Source organism: Equus asinus, chromosome 11 (assembly GCF_041296235.1).
Source record: "Equus asinus isolate D_3611 breed Donkey chromosome 11, EquAss-T2T_v2, whole genome shotgun sequence".
Classification (NCBI taxonomy): domain Eukaryota; kingdom Metazoa; phylum Chordata; class Mammalia; order Perissodactyla; family Equidae; genus Equus; species Equus asinus.
This window is the reverse complement of record NC_091800.1, coordinates 68,071,829-68,090,438: the sequence shown is the minus strand read 5'-3', so window position 1 is coordinate 68,090,438 and position 18,610 is coordinate 68,071,829. Positions and strand designations below refer to the sequence as shown.

Below are 18,610 nucleotides of genomic sequence, written 5' to 3'. Positions count from 1 at the left end.
CCCCAAAATTTCACTGACTTACATTGAAAAGGTTATTTCTTGTTCTCCAGTTGTTCCATGCTCTCCTCACTCTGGGAGCAGAGCTGATGAAGTACCTTCTATCTGGAACATTTCAGATATGATCGCAGAGGGAGGTAGACAAGGCACAGTGGACCATGAGCTTTTCCTTAAAGCTTTTGTTGGCAGGGATCGGGCTCACTTGTGCTTAAGTAGAGCTGTGCTGGAGTTGCCTTGTATCAGCTTGTGAAAACCAATGTTAAGTTTTAATTTGATGAGTGAGTTGTTAAAAATTAAATTGTATAAAATAAAATAAGTAAATTACATAAAAAATGAAGCATAAATGCTCAAAACTCATCATCTCTTAATTAATTTACTGTGTTTTACTATCACTTTTACTGTTGAGTTTATTTACATCTACTGTATCTATACGGTGGAAATACTATGCAATAGCACGCCACGGCACATCTCCTCCAAATTCCATGTTCAGTGATAATTAACACCACAAAAACCAGCAAATTCTATAAACAAGGGCTTTTTGTTGTTCAGCATTTCTGGCCATACTACTCTCTTACAGAGATTGACCAGAGCATGTCATGTGGCCATGTCTGACATCAGCATGGCTGGAAATCATATTAAACACAGAGGTTGAGATGGAAAAGGGAGCAATAAGGAAGGAAGGACTCATCATCATGGCTTTATCTCTGATTCTCCTGACTTTCCTTTATGTTTCACTTCACTTGTTGATACAGCTGTAGTCCCTCCATCTCCTTTCAGAATGCTTGTGTATCAGCAACATTTATTAAACACTCTTTATGAAGCAAATGCAGAAGCATTTATAACAACTCATTTTAATTAATGCCTTTCTTCACTATTCTGTTTGATAATCATTCCTTTTCTGGATAAATGAAGCAAAGATATTGCTCCTCTCTTTTTTTCTCAAAATGCTTGAAATCTTGGTAGATTCCTGAATTTTACATACCCACACCCACACACGTTCATTCAGAATCATGTGTCTTCTTAGGTTAGTGTGATGGTGGCTAAGAGAAGAGGTAAAGATCTTCCTTGTTTGGGTTTGGAGAGTGGAGCTTCTACCATAGCCTTAGTGCTCTGGGCACCAGATTGAGCAGTCCCCAAATTTCCCCCACAGAGTCATTATTTTGTCTTGGGATTGAGTGTCCAAAGTAACTGCTTAGCCAATGGGCTAAGAGGCTTGGAAGAAAGCCTAATTTATTCTAATATAACCAAAGAGAAGAAATCAATTGCTTTTAATAGATAAAGTAGCAAGTATACTCTTTGCCTTTTCTTGTACGTAAAGGGCATAAATATGGCCTACTATGAAGTCTCCTATGGCATTTTAGAGCCAACAAAAAGCATTTGTTCATTCATTCATTCACTCACTCATTCATTAATTAGGGAAATCCAGTGCTACAAGATGTTACTGGAAAAAAATATTTTCTAAAGAAAAGAACAAATGGAGTGGTTTGGATGTACATGGACAGAGGGGACCTGGAGCATCCTTTATCAGGCTATTTAGTCTTGATTCCCCACTAGGATCTTTGGGTCTCTATTGATCACAGTTTGAATACCATGCCTCCAAGACAACCCCTTGGTTTTACTGACAAGGAAACTGAAGTTTACCCAAAGATAGATGATTTTGTCAAAAAGCTAGTGGCCAAGCCTGGGATCAGAAATCGAGTTTCTTTCTTCTAAATTAGAATTCCTACAACTCTATTTCTAAGCATATGACTATTTTTGTGAAAAATGACAAGCTTGCAAATCCAACCTAAATAAATGTTCCAGAAAGACAAATGAAATCCTAAGATTAAAGATAAACTTCAAAATCCACGCAGGATCTCTGAATGCTCTTTTATTATTTTCAGTTGTTTCCTCAAACCAGTTGGCATGAACTCCACAAATCATGAAACATTATTTTGTTTATAACGTTAGTTTCTTACTGTGAGCTGAAGTGGTGCTTAGGTAATCAAGAGACCGGTTTGCTTTTTTCCAATATTACATATTTTGAAAAAAAATAAAGGTGAGAGGAGACAAGAAAGCAGTAATCACTGAGAAAAATATTCTTTTGGATCCATGCACCTAAGTAAATTGTCATGTCAAAATTGTCATGTCGAAATTGTCATGTCAAAATGGTCATGTTGAGATGTCACTGTGCTTTCCTGGAAAGGAAGATCACTACACCATTGGAAAAATTCTACTGAAACCAAATCTGATAACTTCAAGGACAGTGAGTAGCAAAAAGTAATGATCTTTTCTGTAGAAGAAATACTCAAACCACATGATGAAGTAGCTGAAATGATCAGAAGCTGTTCCCAATGGAGCCTGCATTCATAACTCAACCTTAGTCTGTTTTCTGTAGAATGCACTTTGAGCACCTTGAGATTTTAATTATACAATAGCCATTATGCCTTTCCAAGCATTTTAAGGGAAATTATAGTTTACATAGTAAACTTATTCAGTTATGGACTACACCTTCAAAGTGGTTGGGGAAAGGTGTCAGATTTCAAATAAGAATGGTTCCAAGAAATAATTACAGGGAAATCACAAGTGATGGTTCCAATGTATTGACTAAAATTATAAGCTTGAAACTTAGAAAAGTAAAATTTTTACTTAATTTTCTTCTCAAAAAAAAAATCTACTTTTTTCTTAGGATATCTCAACATGATGAAACTCATTCATAGCTATTTGCTTTTTCACTCCTCTTTTCTGGGAATGATTATGAAATAGACATGAACTATCATTTCTACCTCATATCCCAAGTAGCTACTGTCAAGTTAATTCGTGCACAGTATTCAGGAAATATTTTCATGAACTTGGAGGAAAATATTTTAATTAAAAATTCCAATTATTCTTCTACCATCACTATGTAACTACAATTGAAAAAAATCTATTTGCATGATTATTTGATACATTTCTGATGTCATCATTGAACATGAAGCTCTAAGACCATGCTTGTTTTATTCACTGGTGGCTAGAACAATTAAAAACAGATTTTAACAAATACCAAGTTAATCATACTTAATGTATGAAAAGGATCAGAGGATCTGAGGCAACAGAACTTAATGAGAAGTGGAAGATATTGAGAATAGCTGGAGGACAGGATATGATGTGGAAGGGGCCAGGTGAGAGACAAAAAAGGAAAGGTCAGCAGCGGCCATATAAAGAAGGACCTTGTGTATCATCGTAACACTTTAAAAATGATAAGTCAAGATGTATATCAAACTCATGTTCCAAAACACTGGAATCAGACCAGAAGACGTATGTAACAAGTTCTTTTGACTGAAGGCCCCATGAGTTATTTATCTGTTACATAGTGAGATCTACACTACAGAACCACTAAAATTTAAGCTTTGCCTGAGGGTAGTTCGTGTCTGTCTTCTGTCTTGTTGAATTTTCAGTATACAATATAGAACTTGACCCATAGTATATGTTTAAGTATTTATTAAATGGGTGAATAAATGATTGAATGTATTCATTTAAAACTAGTACTGGGTACTGTGCCAAAACTGTAAACGTAAAGCACAGATTGAGAAAACAAAACACAAAGATACAAATGAGAAACGCTTGCTTCTTTAAACTTAAAGACTAGCAACAGACACATTAAAGTCAATCTTCCAGAACTAACATCTTCAGGCACTGCTGTACCACCTTCACTGTACTCTCTATGCTTCTGTGCTGTGCCTTAGAGACTGTTATTGAGTGGCATATACTGAATTCCACTTTCCCAGATTTAAAGACTGAAAGAAAACAGAATCAAAGTCTCTTTTTTAGAATTAGCCATGATTCTTAACCTCTTTTGGTAAAAAGAGATGAAAACTGAATTATCAGGGCTAAAGCAAAAATGCGCTCTATAAGAACAAATAATCAATCCACAGGGCCATCATTTAGAAAAGACTAGTAATATTTAGAAATTTCAAACCAACTAGTTAAGATCAAAGCAATCTATGAGGCAATACTAAAGTGTTTTTTTTAAAGGTAAAATATTCCTATACATGCAATTAAATTCCCAAAGCAAGAGGTTATCATGTTGGCATGAACTTCATCAAGAATATAAAGAGTTATCTGGAGGATAGATTAGATTCATGCACTTACTTAAATGGAAAATTTTAAACAGGAAAACAGAACTGTGATTTCAGGATTATTCTTTGGAAAAAAAAGTCATAATTCATGTTTATTCACTTGAAAAATCATTTCTCCTGGAAGTACTTTTGAAATAAGAGCCTTCCTTATTTTTCCACACCTTGTAAGTGTAAGTATTTTATTTTCACTATACCAATTGCTGTGGCCTGTTAAATAAAACAAAGAAACAATATAAATATTTTATATCTTGGAAATAACATAAGGTGGTTTATCTACTTTGGATTTACTCAATATTTAGAATAAAATAAATATTCCCATGTACAGAGTATTCTTTAAAAATGTTTGTAATTTTGGCCAAAAAAACCAGGTTTTTTTCTCATATAACTAATCAAATAATAGCTGTATTGAATTTTTAAGAACAAGCAGTACGAATTATTTAAAATAATATATTTCCAACCGAATTTTTATAACACTAATTTACACAAAGCACAGAGGTAGTGTGTTAGAAGCAAACTAAATTTGAACCAGAAATTTCAGCAGATGAGATATGTTTATTTTTACACTTGTTTGAGTAAAAAAGAAAATAAATTATTTTGAAAAAAGTAACGATTTTCGTGATTTAGAATTTCTTGTTATTACTTCAAAAAATGAATTTGCAAGGAAGAATCAGATCCAAATGCATCCATTTGCATAAGCAAAAGCAGCTTATAGAGATATATATTATTTATCTTCCATGCCATACTGCAAGTGGGAAGTTTCATTATTAGCTCTCAGCTTCAGCATTTGAAAACTACGGGTAAGGAAGGAATGTAATATAATACCATCTCCCAGCTTCAAAATCTTACTGAAATTGCTCTAAAACCAGGGTTAACTTCACTAATTTGTTTCCATCAGAAAGAAATCAGATGTGATAATCTTCATGAGAATTTTGCAGAATGATCAACTAGACCTCATTATATTCACCAAGGAGTTCTGAGAGCCGCCACGTTCAGAGACAAGCTATCTGTATTCCTCACACAGGAAAAGTAGCTTAGCACATACAATTTTCCTACGTGTCTTTTATGATTCTACCATTTCTCTAATTTCCGATTCACTGTCCTTTTAAGTTCATAAATGATGATGGAACTGCCAACATCAAAGCTAAGGACAGTCTATTCTGAGAACCATTTATTAGTGTAACTAAAAGTCTAATTAAATAATGACTTCATTTCAGCAAGATCCCATGATAAGAATCAATATCCAGGCCACTGATCTTGCATTAATTTGCCCCTGTCATCACTAAATCTTGTCACAGTCACACCTTCCTGATACCTTGAATTAACCTTGAGTGCAACCACAAGTTAAAAATAAAAGCAAGGAAGATATTTTTCATTAATTTTCCATTGATTATTCCATATCAAATAAACAAACTTCTCTAATTGTTTTGATGGGAATAGCACGAAAGAAAACATTATGTAAAATTATTTTTAAAATTACATAAAATCCATCTCGAATCATCACATTGTACACTTTAAATGTGTATAGTTTTGTCAAGTACACTTCAACAAAGCTGAAGGGAAAAATTATATAAAAAGCACTGCCTTTACAGAAAAAGTACATAATTAAATTGATCTAATCAGGAAGAGCTACACTTTTATGTGAAGGAACAAACTGTATGCTTCTATTTTGTTGCAAAGGCTTGTTCTTTGATATCTTATAAATTTGTACAGTAGATTCTAGTTTTAATAATTAACATAAATCTTAAACACTCATTATGTTAAAACAAAACTTACAAAATGAGGTTTGTTTATCTAAAGCAGGATCTATAAAAAAATTTATAACAAATATATATGTACACACACATAACTATAAAAATATTTACATATAAATCTATATACCTATAATATATAATTGTATGAACTATATATGTATATATAAGTGGAATATATGTCTAAATATACTACAGATATATGTCTATACATAATATACAAATATGATTGTGTATGTGTACGCCCACCTGTATATTACATGTGTATATGTATAAAGATAGCTCCAGGATGTATGCACGAAGAGAACTTTATTTTTAAATCTTCAGATTTATGAAATTAAAATACAAGTCAATCTACAGTTTAATATTGATGAAGAGTGATGTGACACCATTAAACACACCCAGGCATCCCTTATTCCACAGGGATGCGTGATGGTGATTTATCCAGCAATTTCACTTGACAGAACTCGAGAGCACACTTCAGCAGTGGCTCTTTCTTTCACTGCACCACTTCCTGTGTGTTTAAAAGTGCTCTGATATCTACAGTTCCGTACGGTTACATTACACTTACAATTAAGTTATATCCTTGGAAGCATTTCTAAAACATTAACTGCCACTGTAGAATTACTTAAAGATATTTCACGAATCTTCCTATATATCAAGCGTGAGTAGAAATTAAGACTATGATGATATGCTGGAATTCAAAAGGAAGAAAAGGCTGTTGATACACAATTGAAAAAACCTTTAAAAAGTTATGAAATGATTTCTGTTGGATGGCTAGTTTCAAATGGAAGACACATGGGTGGGAGAGAAAATATTGGTTATGGTATTTTATTAATAGTTAAAGATACTGAGGATAAAATATTGTGATCTGATATGAGATAAAATTTGTATGGCCAAAGTTACTTTTCCTAGAAGAGAGCAGTAGAAAATATTTAATATATGCATGTTTGGATGTATTACTTCTTCCTAGGTAGTATTAAATAAATTAACTAGGAGAATAAGAAAAAAACATTTTATGATGATTTCATTATGCAACTCCCCTTTAGTTTAGGATATTTGATCTGGGAGTTTTCACCATATTACACTGAGCTTTTAAAAACACTTAGCTGAGATATTAATCATATTAATGTCCTCATCTTCCTTATTGTGTCCACTCTGATTTTACTAAGGAAGAAAAAAACCCAATGAAGCAATGAGCTTTTAAAACACGGGTAAAGTATTAAAAGTTGTCATACATGTATGGTTTCTATACTAACAAGATGTTGGTAATATAGGCCACATCTTTACTTAATGAAGATATGTAAGTATGGACTCCTCTGACATTACATAAAATTTCAAATCCTGCATTTTCCTCTCAATCCTACACTTTATCATCATGAAATATTATCCTAGATGCATCCCTAAAGGCTTGGTCTAATTCACACACATGCAGGCCTTGCATGCCACAATGTTTCATCAAAAAAATAGCACTTTCCTTTTCTTTGGTCTTGTGGAAATATTGAATATCACTGTATATGAAGATAAGAGCTGAGAAGAAACTAAATTCTAAAAAGAGGCAGACATTACCATCCTTTCAATATCGAAGACTTATTTTTTGATCCTAAATAAGATAATTCAAGCTTGTTCTTAATTAATGAAAGAGCTCTAGAATTCAGTGGGCAGTAGGATCATTATTACATTTTGTCAGTGATGGTGTCAAGCACACTTTCAGTGACGTGTGTGAAGATGAACATTTACACTTTCAAAAGAAAAAAGTCCATTTCTCGTGCGTGTGTGTGTGCATGTGTGTGTGTCTTTCAAAGCTGTGCTTTACATTTACTTGTCCTTTTCTTTTTCAATATTGCTTGTTTTCACATAGTAAACAAAGAAAATAAGATATTTAAAGTTCAGTTCTGTGGAAAAGTGACCTTTTGTATTTACATTCTTCAAATTCCATTTCATGTAGAATGGCACCAAACATATACGAAAGCTTGATTAAATTGGAATCTTTGATTCTAATTCAACCACCTCCTCATAAAATACGGCTTAAAGAAAGATCAATCATTTACTCTAACGAGAACCACTATGTTGCTCTGTCTAAAGTCATTTGAAATTCAGTCTATTGTTATTACTGATTTTCAAGGTCTGATCAAAGAAGGATGGCAATTGCATAGCATACATATCTCCATGCTCCCTCTCCTAAGACCATAGGCGATGTGGATGATGGTTCTTTTGACGCTGAACCTATACTTTAACTTGGAATCCTTCTCAACACTGTGGTCTAGAAAGCCATTACCAAGTGAACGTAGTTGACCAGAGAGCTTAATCTCTTTTGTTATCGTTGTTCTAGAAGTTAGCTCTTCCTGAGGTTCTATGCCTGAGATTCCACTGATTATCAACAAGTGGGCAGTGGTGGCTTTCAGAGTAGTTTGCTTCTTTTATTATTTCACAGTTGCTGAACACTAGCCGTGCGTCAGACTCAGTATAGGTCCTGGCAATGCATTTATCAATAAAACAGGATCCCTGAGCTCAAGAAATTTAAAATCTAGTTGACAAGACCGATGGGTAAAACTGACAATGACAACCAAGGAAGTATGAATAAGGACTACATAGGAGAGTATTTGTCAAGGAGTTAGGTTAGAGTACGCAGCACATGAAATTTCCCACCTTCCTCACCAAGGTGAGAGAAATCTTGGCCCATTCAAAGAACTACAAACATCCATAATTGGGTTACACTTTTCTGTTTCCATGAATAGGACCTCAGTTTCCTACTCTATAAAATGGAGAAAATAATGGTATCTACCTCACAAGGTTGTTATGAGGATTGACTACAATAATACATGCCATTATGATCAACAAGTTAAGAGATCAGTGTGGACAAGGATGTGGAGAAAAGGGAACTCTTGTGCATTGTTGGTGGGATTTTAAATTGGTTCAGCCACTTTGGAAAACAGTGTAGAGGTTCCTCAAAAAATTAAAAATAGAATTACTCTATGATCTATATGATCTATCAATCCCAATTCTGGCTCTATATCCTAAGGAAATGAAATCACTAACTCAAAGAAATATCTGCAGCCCATGTTCATTGCAGCGTTATTTACAATAGCCAAGACATGGAAACAACTTAAGTGTCTATCAATGGATGAACAGATAAAAATTGCTGTATATATACAATGGAATACTATTTAGCCATAAAAAAGAAGGAAATCTTGCCATTTACAACAACGTGGATGGACTTGAGGGCATTATGCTAAGTGAAATAAGTCAGACAGAGAAAGACAAATACTGTATGATCTCACTTATATTTGGAATCTAAAACAGCTGAACTAACAGAAATAGAGAGTAGATTGGTGGTTGCCAGGGGCTGAGGGGTGGGCAGATAGTGGTGGTCAAAGGGTACAAACTTCCAGTTATAAGATGAATTAGATATGGAATAAAACATACAGCTTAGTGACTATAATTAACCATACTATATTTACACTTGAAAGTTGCTAAGAGAGTAAATCTTAATTGTTCTAACCACCCACCAAAAAATGTTAATTTTGTGAGGTGATAGATGTATTAACTCACCTTACTGGTGAGTCATTTCACAACATATACATGTATCAAATCACCAGCTTCTACAGCTTAAAATTAAACAGCGTTATATTTTGATTATATCTCCAAAAAGCTAGACTAAAAAAATATATGCCGTGATCAATCTACCTACCTATCATATTTACTTATAGCTATAATTCATTAGCATTCATTCTCTGCTTCCTAGGTGTCACACATGGTTCTAAAACATCAGATAAACATCATATAATACTACGTGTTAGATAAATTAATTTAGTACTTCTATACTAAAGATAGACGGCCTATCACAAAAGGGCACTTGATAAATGTCATTTGTAATTACTAAGACTGGGATGTGGCATACAAAGGGATGGGAATAGTAGCAAATGAGGTGGAAGGAGGCTGTGTGTGGTGGGGGAGGGGTAGCGCTTCCCAGGCCCTGACAAGAGGCCACGCGTTTCCAAATGTGAGTCTTCGGACTGCATCAGAATCACCTAGACAGCTTTTTAAAAATAACAATTCTCAAACTCCACACACATGTTTCTGATTCAGTGTTTCTGGTGGGAACTCAGGAATCCGTATTCTTCAAAACCCCCTCTGGTAATTCTGAGCTTGAGTCAAATTTTAAAATCAATGAGAGAGACAGGGAAGATGGAGTAGATGAGGATCCTGAGTCAAGGGAGGGACCTGAGATTCAGGAAGACCGCTCTTCTGTGTGGGAGAGACAGGAAGAGAGTGTGACCCTTCGTGGGCGAGACTGTACATCCACTCTGCGGTCATTTTATTTATTTAACATTCTACCTCCTGAGATCTGGTGAGATCTCTGCAGATTTTCTAAAGAACCTACCTCTAAATGCAAAAAAAATATATATAACAGAAAACATGTACTACCATTGACTCCTACGTGGTGGCAGGGCTTTCCAACAGATGATCAGGAAGAGTCAAGAAGGGCTGCACAGTGTTTCAGCTCCAAGCATTACGGTTGTGCAGAAATAGCTTTGAAAGTGACACTCAATTCCACTGCTTTTTACCCCACGGGTAGGAAAAGTGACATTTATTTCATCTGGATGATCAAAACAAGAATTTGAATACCGGGAAATCTCTGTGGAAAAAATATTTTCATAGTTCCAGCCAAATTTAAAATCACTTTTACATTTTCTAGACTCTTATCTTTTCATAGAATCTTTGCTGGATGTTTTAAATAACATTTACTTAGTTAACATTATAATAATTGCAGTTAAAAGTTTTAGTCAAAACTATAATAACCAGTTCTTGTTAGGCATACAAAAAAGAGGCTCATTATAAAATTTGAGTGCTTGGCAAATGGTAACTGCTCAATAAATGTTTCTTAAATGAGGGGGTGAAAGCACGTGTGTATGACTAAATAAAATGATAATTTACACCTTATCCGACAGCATCCTGAGTTAATAGTTGTTCATGGTAACATAAAATTAGAAATATTCTACTGTCCAATAAGACTGCTATTAGGGTTTGAGTCCTTACTAGGAATTAGGCACTGCTTTTTATCTTTATCACACACTCATGAAGTAGGTATTAATATTAGTCCCACTTCACAAATGAGGAAACTAAAGATTAGATCCCCTTTGAAATTATTTAAAGTAAAGATGTTACCAGGATCTGAGCACAGGCCAGTCTGTTACAGTGCATGCATTCCAACTCATACAGCTTTTCCAATATGGGACTGGTTAAATTACGGAATGGACACAAGACAAAAATATTATGCAATCATTCAAGTCAAGCTTTCTAAGACAACTTAGTACTACATTTCAAGCATTTTCTCACGTTAATTGAAAAAAAAATGATTTGCAAAAGAGTAGGCGGTTTGCAGTACAGTGTGTAAAATATTAACCCAATTAAAAAACACAATTGTAAATGTGTGTAAAATACTGAAATAACACGCAACAAAATATAAACCATAGTTAGTGGTTTTTTTTCCTGAGTGACAGAAGGGTGAATAATGATAATTTTATTCTTTACACTCTTCTATGGATGTTGCTACAGTTAACGGGTCTTAATATTATAACAAGAGGAAAAATATTTAAAGTATAATAGTTGTTTAAACAGGTAGATAATAATTTTTATAATACACACTTTTCATTTTCCTGCTGTCATAGTTTGAAATACACCTAACTTCCTGTAATTCTAAAGTTACCCAAATCTTTTTTAACTTGTCTCCATGTTTTCTTCATTTCTTCTCTTCTACATACGCATCCAAAGGGTTGCATTGACCTGACTTCATCTTTGTTCAAAATAAATTTTCCAGTGAAATTATAATCCAGCCTTAATTTTTGTTATATCCTTCATTGGCTTTGAAAATATATTTGGTGATGAGCTCTGTAATATCACAGAGCTTAATGTCTAAGAGAGTGTTTCAAATTTAGTAGACACTATTAAATGATAAAATAACTAAGTGAATGGAGCAACTTTATAAGTCAAAAAGGTCTTTATATGCATTTAATCCTGATGAAACTGAGCCTTTCAAGATGCCAAAACTAAATGTTTGATTTTGGAAACTCTTGGTATAAGTAAATAAAAGACAAAAGAATACTGTGGCTCAAACTGTCATGTAATATTTAAATGTGTTTTCTTGTTTAAAGTGAAAATGAGTTGAGTAGCGGATCAGTTCATGCCTTTACCCAACAAGGATCTGTGTCTATCTGGTAATAAGAGCAATAAAAATATTATCAATAAGACTTAAAAAACTCAGTAATTTGCATTAAAAGGGGAAAAATAAAAATTATATATTTTCAGACAATAGCAACTGTGACACACTGTGGGTTATCCTTCATTACTGAATCCTATTTTTCCCCAGTAATAGACCCCCAGCTCCCCTAATTTTCAGTTGGGCACATGGCTACTTAGAATAAAGACTACATTTCCCGGGCTCCTTTGCAGCCTGCCATGACAATCTGCATCCTAGACATAACGCAAGCAGAAAGTGAGTATGTGACTTCTGAGAAGTGAGTTTAAAGGTAGGGTTGACCATCTTTGAGCTTTTTTCTTCTAGCTGGAAAGGAGATGTGATGGCCAAGCTTAAGCAGTCTCTTGGGCCCTCAGGTAGCCATATGTGGAGGGTGGCAGAGCAACAAGATGGACCCCAGGTTCTTAGTGATTAGAAAGCCATCCCATCAGCCCTGTACTGTTAACTGCTGGCCTTTATTTACGTAAGAGAAACACATTTTATTGGGATTCAGTCACTGTTATGTTGGGTCTTTGTTATTTAAAGACATGAAATGTTATTCAACTAGAGAAGCCATTTTTTAGGCTTTATCTAATTATTCAAATGAAGTCAGAGATAATTATCTAAGATATTGCCCCTCGTCTCACTAAAAAACAATACTTATACATTCAGATAATAATATAAAGAAGGAAACTTTTTTTGTTTTGCATTAATTTGTAGGGATGATTCTTGTCTGCCCTTTACTTTTCACATGTAGATGCAATTTAGCACTACTTCCCCCCCCATATTATTACCACATTCACCTAGTTTCAGTGAAATTATGTTTGAGGGTTCTTTAACAAAAATTAAAACAAGATGTTGAATTTCTCTGCTCAGATTCTTCACTTACTATGATCATTGTTTTTGACACAAACACCTATATGTGCCATCTAAGGAAAGCGTTACAATAAATTTGAACCTAACTCTTTATTTCAAAAAGAAATTTTTACAAAATTTATTTAATACTCACATTATATAAAATGAGTGTATTTTTGGCTTTGGGGATCCTTTTTCACTCTGGCATCTTTGTTTCACTTCAGTTTTGGGGCATTCATCCTGCGCTACTGTTTAATACAGGGATTAAAAACTGAGTGACAATAAAACCAAAACAGCTTTTTTTATTATTTATGTAAAGCCTACTTCATGCATCAAATGATGCCCAGAATAATGTCAAAACATGTATGGAAAGAAAAATAGCACCCACCTCCTAAATAATTACGTAGCTTCATAGCCCTATGATGATATACATTTGGGATTATTCTGAGAGCTACTGAATCAAAACAAGACAGCCGAGATCAATCAGAATCCTGGGACACAGAGGAGGCCAGCACAGTTCTGAGCTGCAGGGGCCTCCAGTGTTGAAAAATAGACAGTGTCTTCTGATAATTCTTTAGTACAAAAAAAAAAAGAGAGCATTTCAATCTCCCTCCAAATTCCAAATAAATGATTCAAATTAACATTTTGCTCTTTTTAATTTTTTATTTTTTTCTCTTATAGAATAACAGGCGTATGATTTCATTCGTTCTTAAGTCCCCAAACTGGTGTTCTAGTTCACATGAGGCAAAGAACCAGCTACTTTCTGGATTTCTAATCGGTCCAGAATTCTTGAGAACTATTTTCCTTGTTAATGACATAAGTAAATCTTCTGACAAAAAAAAAAAACAATGTGTGTGTGTGTATATACATGAAGGACACTATCCAAAAACATCCAGAGATGCTCAATATTGGAGTTTGGGAGAGTTCTCTCTCTCTCCTCTCTCTGTTTCTGTCTCTTTCTTTTAGGAGTCATGTTTAGCAATAGTATATCCTTTTATAATGTTAAGCATATACAATGCAAATGCCTTTGCTACTAATTAAACTTAGAGTTTAATGTGTGCAGTGTTATGTTCTAGGTGCATGACTGCCCTACACGTCTGAAAGTCGGCAATTATTCAGCTGCTGATTGATTCATTCAATCCTTAGCATCAGCTACATTATAGATACAACACAGTAGATGATCAGGAGAAAAACGTTTACATTTGCTGTATCCAATAGTGCCCAAAGTAGATTTTTGGGGTTTTGTATCAGCAATTATTAACACATGTATTCTCAGGGTTCAGGTTTTGTACAAATTTTTCTTTTGTATGGAAAACTTTCCGATTATCCTCTTCATTTCCTGAACACCAACTAATGTATAAATATCTATTAAATATATATTTATTGTCTCATGAATTCGAGTCACAGATAGTGTCAGACAAAGGCACAAAATTTTACTTCTTCAATGACATAAACCACTCAACTCAAAGTAGGATGGACACTTGCCAAGTCTACACCATAAAAAAGGAACACCCAGAACTGGCACAAATCTCTTTACCCTTAGTAGGAAGTGGATTTCCTAAATGTAAGTATAAAATTTTGAATGGCCCCTCCAAAACTCTTTTGAGTATAACCATGTGATCTAAGGCTGTGTTCAGGCCATAGGAACAGCAGGACTGTCTTTGTATAAACTCATGTCAACGCCATATGGCAGAGGAGGTGATGCTGAAGGAAAAACCAGTTTTACAGACAGATTTTGGTCAACAGTATATTTTATAATCCACCAGCTGGGAAAATCTGTTCTGTCTTATATAAGTCACTGTTATTTTGGGTTTCCTGTCACTAGTGGACTCACCTAATCCTTACAAAGTTCGTGGACGTGGAAGGAAAGTAGTTCTGAGAGAAATAAAAGACTTTAGCAAGGAAAGGACAGTTTGGTTTTTGACCTAGAGAACAAAGAACTACCTAAGTAGTGATAGATAAGAGAATTAAATAATTTGGGTTTAATATCTTTAAAACCACCCTTTTCAATTAAAATTTACAAACCACGTCAACTAAAAATCTTCCCTGACCGCTCCCTCAGTCTCTCCCAAACAGCAGATGGGCAAGTTTTCCCCACCTCTCTGCTTCCAGACTCTTGTCCAAACATCTGGTACTAATCACACTCTATTAGGCTTTCTGGTTTCCACATTTGTCTTCTCTTCTAGACTTTGATTGCTGTGAATGTAAGGATTGCATTTTTGAATCTCATTGGCTAACAACAAATATTTGTTTAATCATGCACAAAAGTGTATATTTCATGTGTGTGTGTATGTGTGGGAAAATCTTGCTCTGGTTAAACTGTGGCAGATCACAGGCCCCACAGCACAGGATGAAAGTTAGGAATGATCAGCGGTGATGCTGCTTTCATTCAACACCATAGAAAATTTCTAGTTTAATCGTGTTCACCAAAAGTAAACTATTCCAAACAACTTTATTTTGGGAATTCTGCAAATTAGGAAGGGATTCTGCAGTACTATTATGATTTTAGGAGGAAATAGAAGAAAAAGACAACATTTAATAGATATTCTTGAAATGATTAGTAAGAGAGTGGGCCACACGGATGAATATAAATAAACTTGAGAAATAAAACATTCTTCAAGACAGTGATTAGAATTTTAGTGGCTCCACCAACATTACAAAATCTCTAACGGAAACAGCTACCAAAGGAGATGAACGACAACTAAATTTATTAACAAACACATGAGACTGTGAAATGATTTGGAGGAAAATGGAAAAATATGTTATTTTTACATGAGCTTAAGTGCATATTTTGTGTGAGCCCCACAGAAACTGAGGAAAGAAAAATGCTTTGGTTGGTGAATGAATATTTGAAAGCAAAGTTAAACCGAGCTATATTAATAAGCAGGCAGATTTTTCTCATGTTTCAGCATCAGAAAATTATGCAAATAGCTACAGCATTTTCCCTAATAAATTCCATTTCCTATGCCACTGACATGATTTGAATATAAAATTGAAAATTACATTTTCCCGTTTGTTATTTTAAACAAATTTTTATTTATCACAAAATTAATAAAGTGGGCTTCTCTTACTACCCCCCAAGGGACAAACTTTTGGATGATTAGTTCTCTCACTAAATAACATAGTAAAATATTCATAGATTTTAAAATATGGAGTATTTTTTATTTGCATAAGAAAACGGTCACGTACTTGAGATATGTTGTTACATTCTTGCAGAGAAACTTTTACAATGATCTCATCAGATAAGAAACAGCAATTAACATATGCTCAGGAACAGCTACATATTCTGTAATAGAGCAGATATTTTGCTCCGAAATCAGTGATCAAAGATAATAAGGAGTCCAAACTCTGGAGATGGGAAGACTTTTCAGAAATGTCAAAAGGATCTGAAACTTCAGATATCTCCTTTTTTAAGAACATGATAATTAAACATTATTCTAAATTCAAATCAAGCCAAAGCACAAAATGTTTGAGGTGATTAAAAAAAATAGCTATTTAAAAGTTTTTAGTTAGCTTATATTCTGTCTTTGGTCAAAGTTTCTAGAAACAGAACCTGAGATGGTGATTTTTATATGAGTAGTTTATTGAGTGAGGGCTCTCAGGAGGAATCTGTAAGGAAGTGAGAGGCAGACTAAGAAAGGGATGGAGCCAGCATGGTGTGGTTTCAGCTGGAGGCTGCTCTCAGCCTGATCCTACAAGATCGGAAGTGTGAAGGGCCCTACAGAGTAAATCTCGCCTTGAGGCAAAGGGACAGCCATTTGTCTACTTCCATACCCAAACACACAAAAGACTGTGTGAGACAGGAAACTCTCTATCAGTCAGTCCATCCTTAGTGGCAGATCGCCCCTGTCTTCCAAGACACAAAGGGAGAGAAGTGTCACTTCTCAAGCCAGATGGCTTCTGTGACTGAGGGCAATCTTTGGGAGAAAGGTGTGGCTGTAGGTCTGGAAGCATCTGCCTATATAGGGGATCTGGGTGGGAGACCAACACCATCCATTACACACTCAGTCAAACGGCTGCCCTATTTCCAATATCAGGAATACTGCTTTCCTAGATTTTTCTGGTCTCCTTTTAGGAAGACATAAACTGTTGCATCCCATTACCTTTTTGCCACAATCTAGAAACAAATCAAGGGAGGATAATCAAAATGTGAAGTATTCTTTTATGGCTCAACAAAACAAAGAAACTAAGAGAGCTGGTGTAAAACTAAAACTTTAGTAGAAGGGCTGGTTTCATTGATTCATTTTTCCATATGCACTAAGCCATATGGATATCCTGTTTACATTAGTTTTTAAAATTCACTGTGGTGACAACCCATTAAAAAAGAGGAGAACCTGGGTTGGTAGAGGCACAAGCTGAGTGCATAGTGGATTTTCTGGAAGTGTTGTAGTGATATTCTCAGACTTCCATTTGTTGTGCTGGGGAATTATAAGATTTCTCTTGGCACAAGTTCATTTGGCATAGTGGAAAAAGAGCTTTCCTGAGAGCCAGGAAGGGAGTTCTCTGAGCTCTGAGGCAAGTGGTTGAAGTACGTCACATCCTTCCTGGACTTGGATTTTTCACTTGTCAGTTGAGGCAGTTGGAGTCTACAATTTCTAAGTTATAACTTCTGTTTTTAAGTCCTATCATTCTGAGAAGTCTAGTCAATAGAATTTAGCCTGCTTATGGTGAACAGACTAGACTCCTGGCCTCTGATTCCTAGGCTTCTACACCTGGGCTTCTTAAGCTAATTGTAGCTGTTCTGTGAGAAGATGGCTTTTTAAAAACTTCCAATCTTTCATGGACCAATATGTGGTCCTACTGCACCTGCCTGTGCTCATGCCAGATGGCACTCATTGTGCAGGCTTGAGAACACCTGAAGCAGTCTATGCCTTGTTCAGTGAGACGAGTCTATTGATTCCACATTTGAATGTTACATCAATGCCAAGTGGCTACAGAAGTTTCTAAATGCTTACTCTCAATTTCTGTACTTTCATGGACTACTAACAAACAATTCGTTGCCTGGTCTGAATTGCAGAAGATTCTTTGGGTAGAATTGATCCACCATTATTAATTCGCTGCTTCAGGCATAACACTATTAGGAAAGATGAAAATGACCCTAATCCTTTACTACACTAGCCCTTAGAACCTGGAGAGTGCTCTATCAATGTAAAAGTGTCTTCATGCTGTCCAATAAGGGAGCCACTAGCCACATATGGCCATTTAATTTAAACTTAAATTAATTAAAATAAAAATTCAGTTCTTCAGTGACACTAGCCATATTGCAAGTGCTCAACAGCTATGTGGCTAGTGGCTTCATTAAATAAATAAAGTAGATAAGAAGTTTCACCTTTTTAGGCTAGAGTATGAAATATTTGAGATTATAAGAAGAAATCAGTTGAGTATAGAGGGTGTAACTTGTAGACTAGAATAACCAAAAAAGTCCACACTGAAGGCTGAGACTTAAGATGATCTTAAAGGAAGAGCAGAGATTGACTCAGCAGAAAACAAGAAATGGAATATATATTTATATATGTCTACATACGTATATCCACACACAAATATGTATATATGTTCATCTGCATATCCTTATTTCAGTATTGGTTAACTTGAAGACCATGTTTTAAAATTCTGCATTAAGAACTGCTAAAAATGGAAAGTAAATCTACTTGATATGTCTTCTCTCTATTCAAAGT

At 34.9% G+C, this 18,610-nt stretch overlaps 1 protein-coding gene across 1 annotated transcript in view; it reads right to left on the bottom strand.

The window, feature by feature from the left end:
• The window catches only part of GPC6 (glypican 6), a 1,011,638-nt gene that overhangs the window by 354,477 nt on the left and 638,551 nt on the right, over positions 1–18,610 (bottom strand). The window lies entirely within an intron of this gene.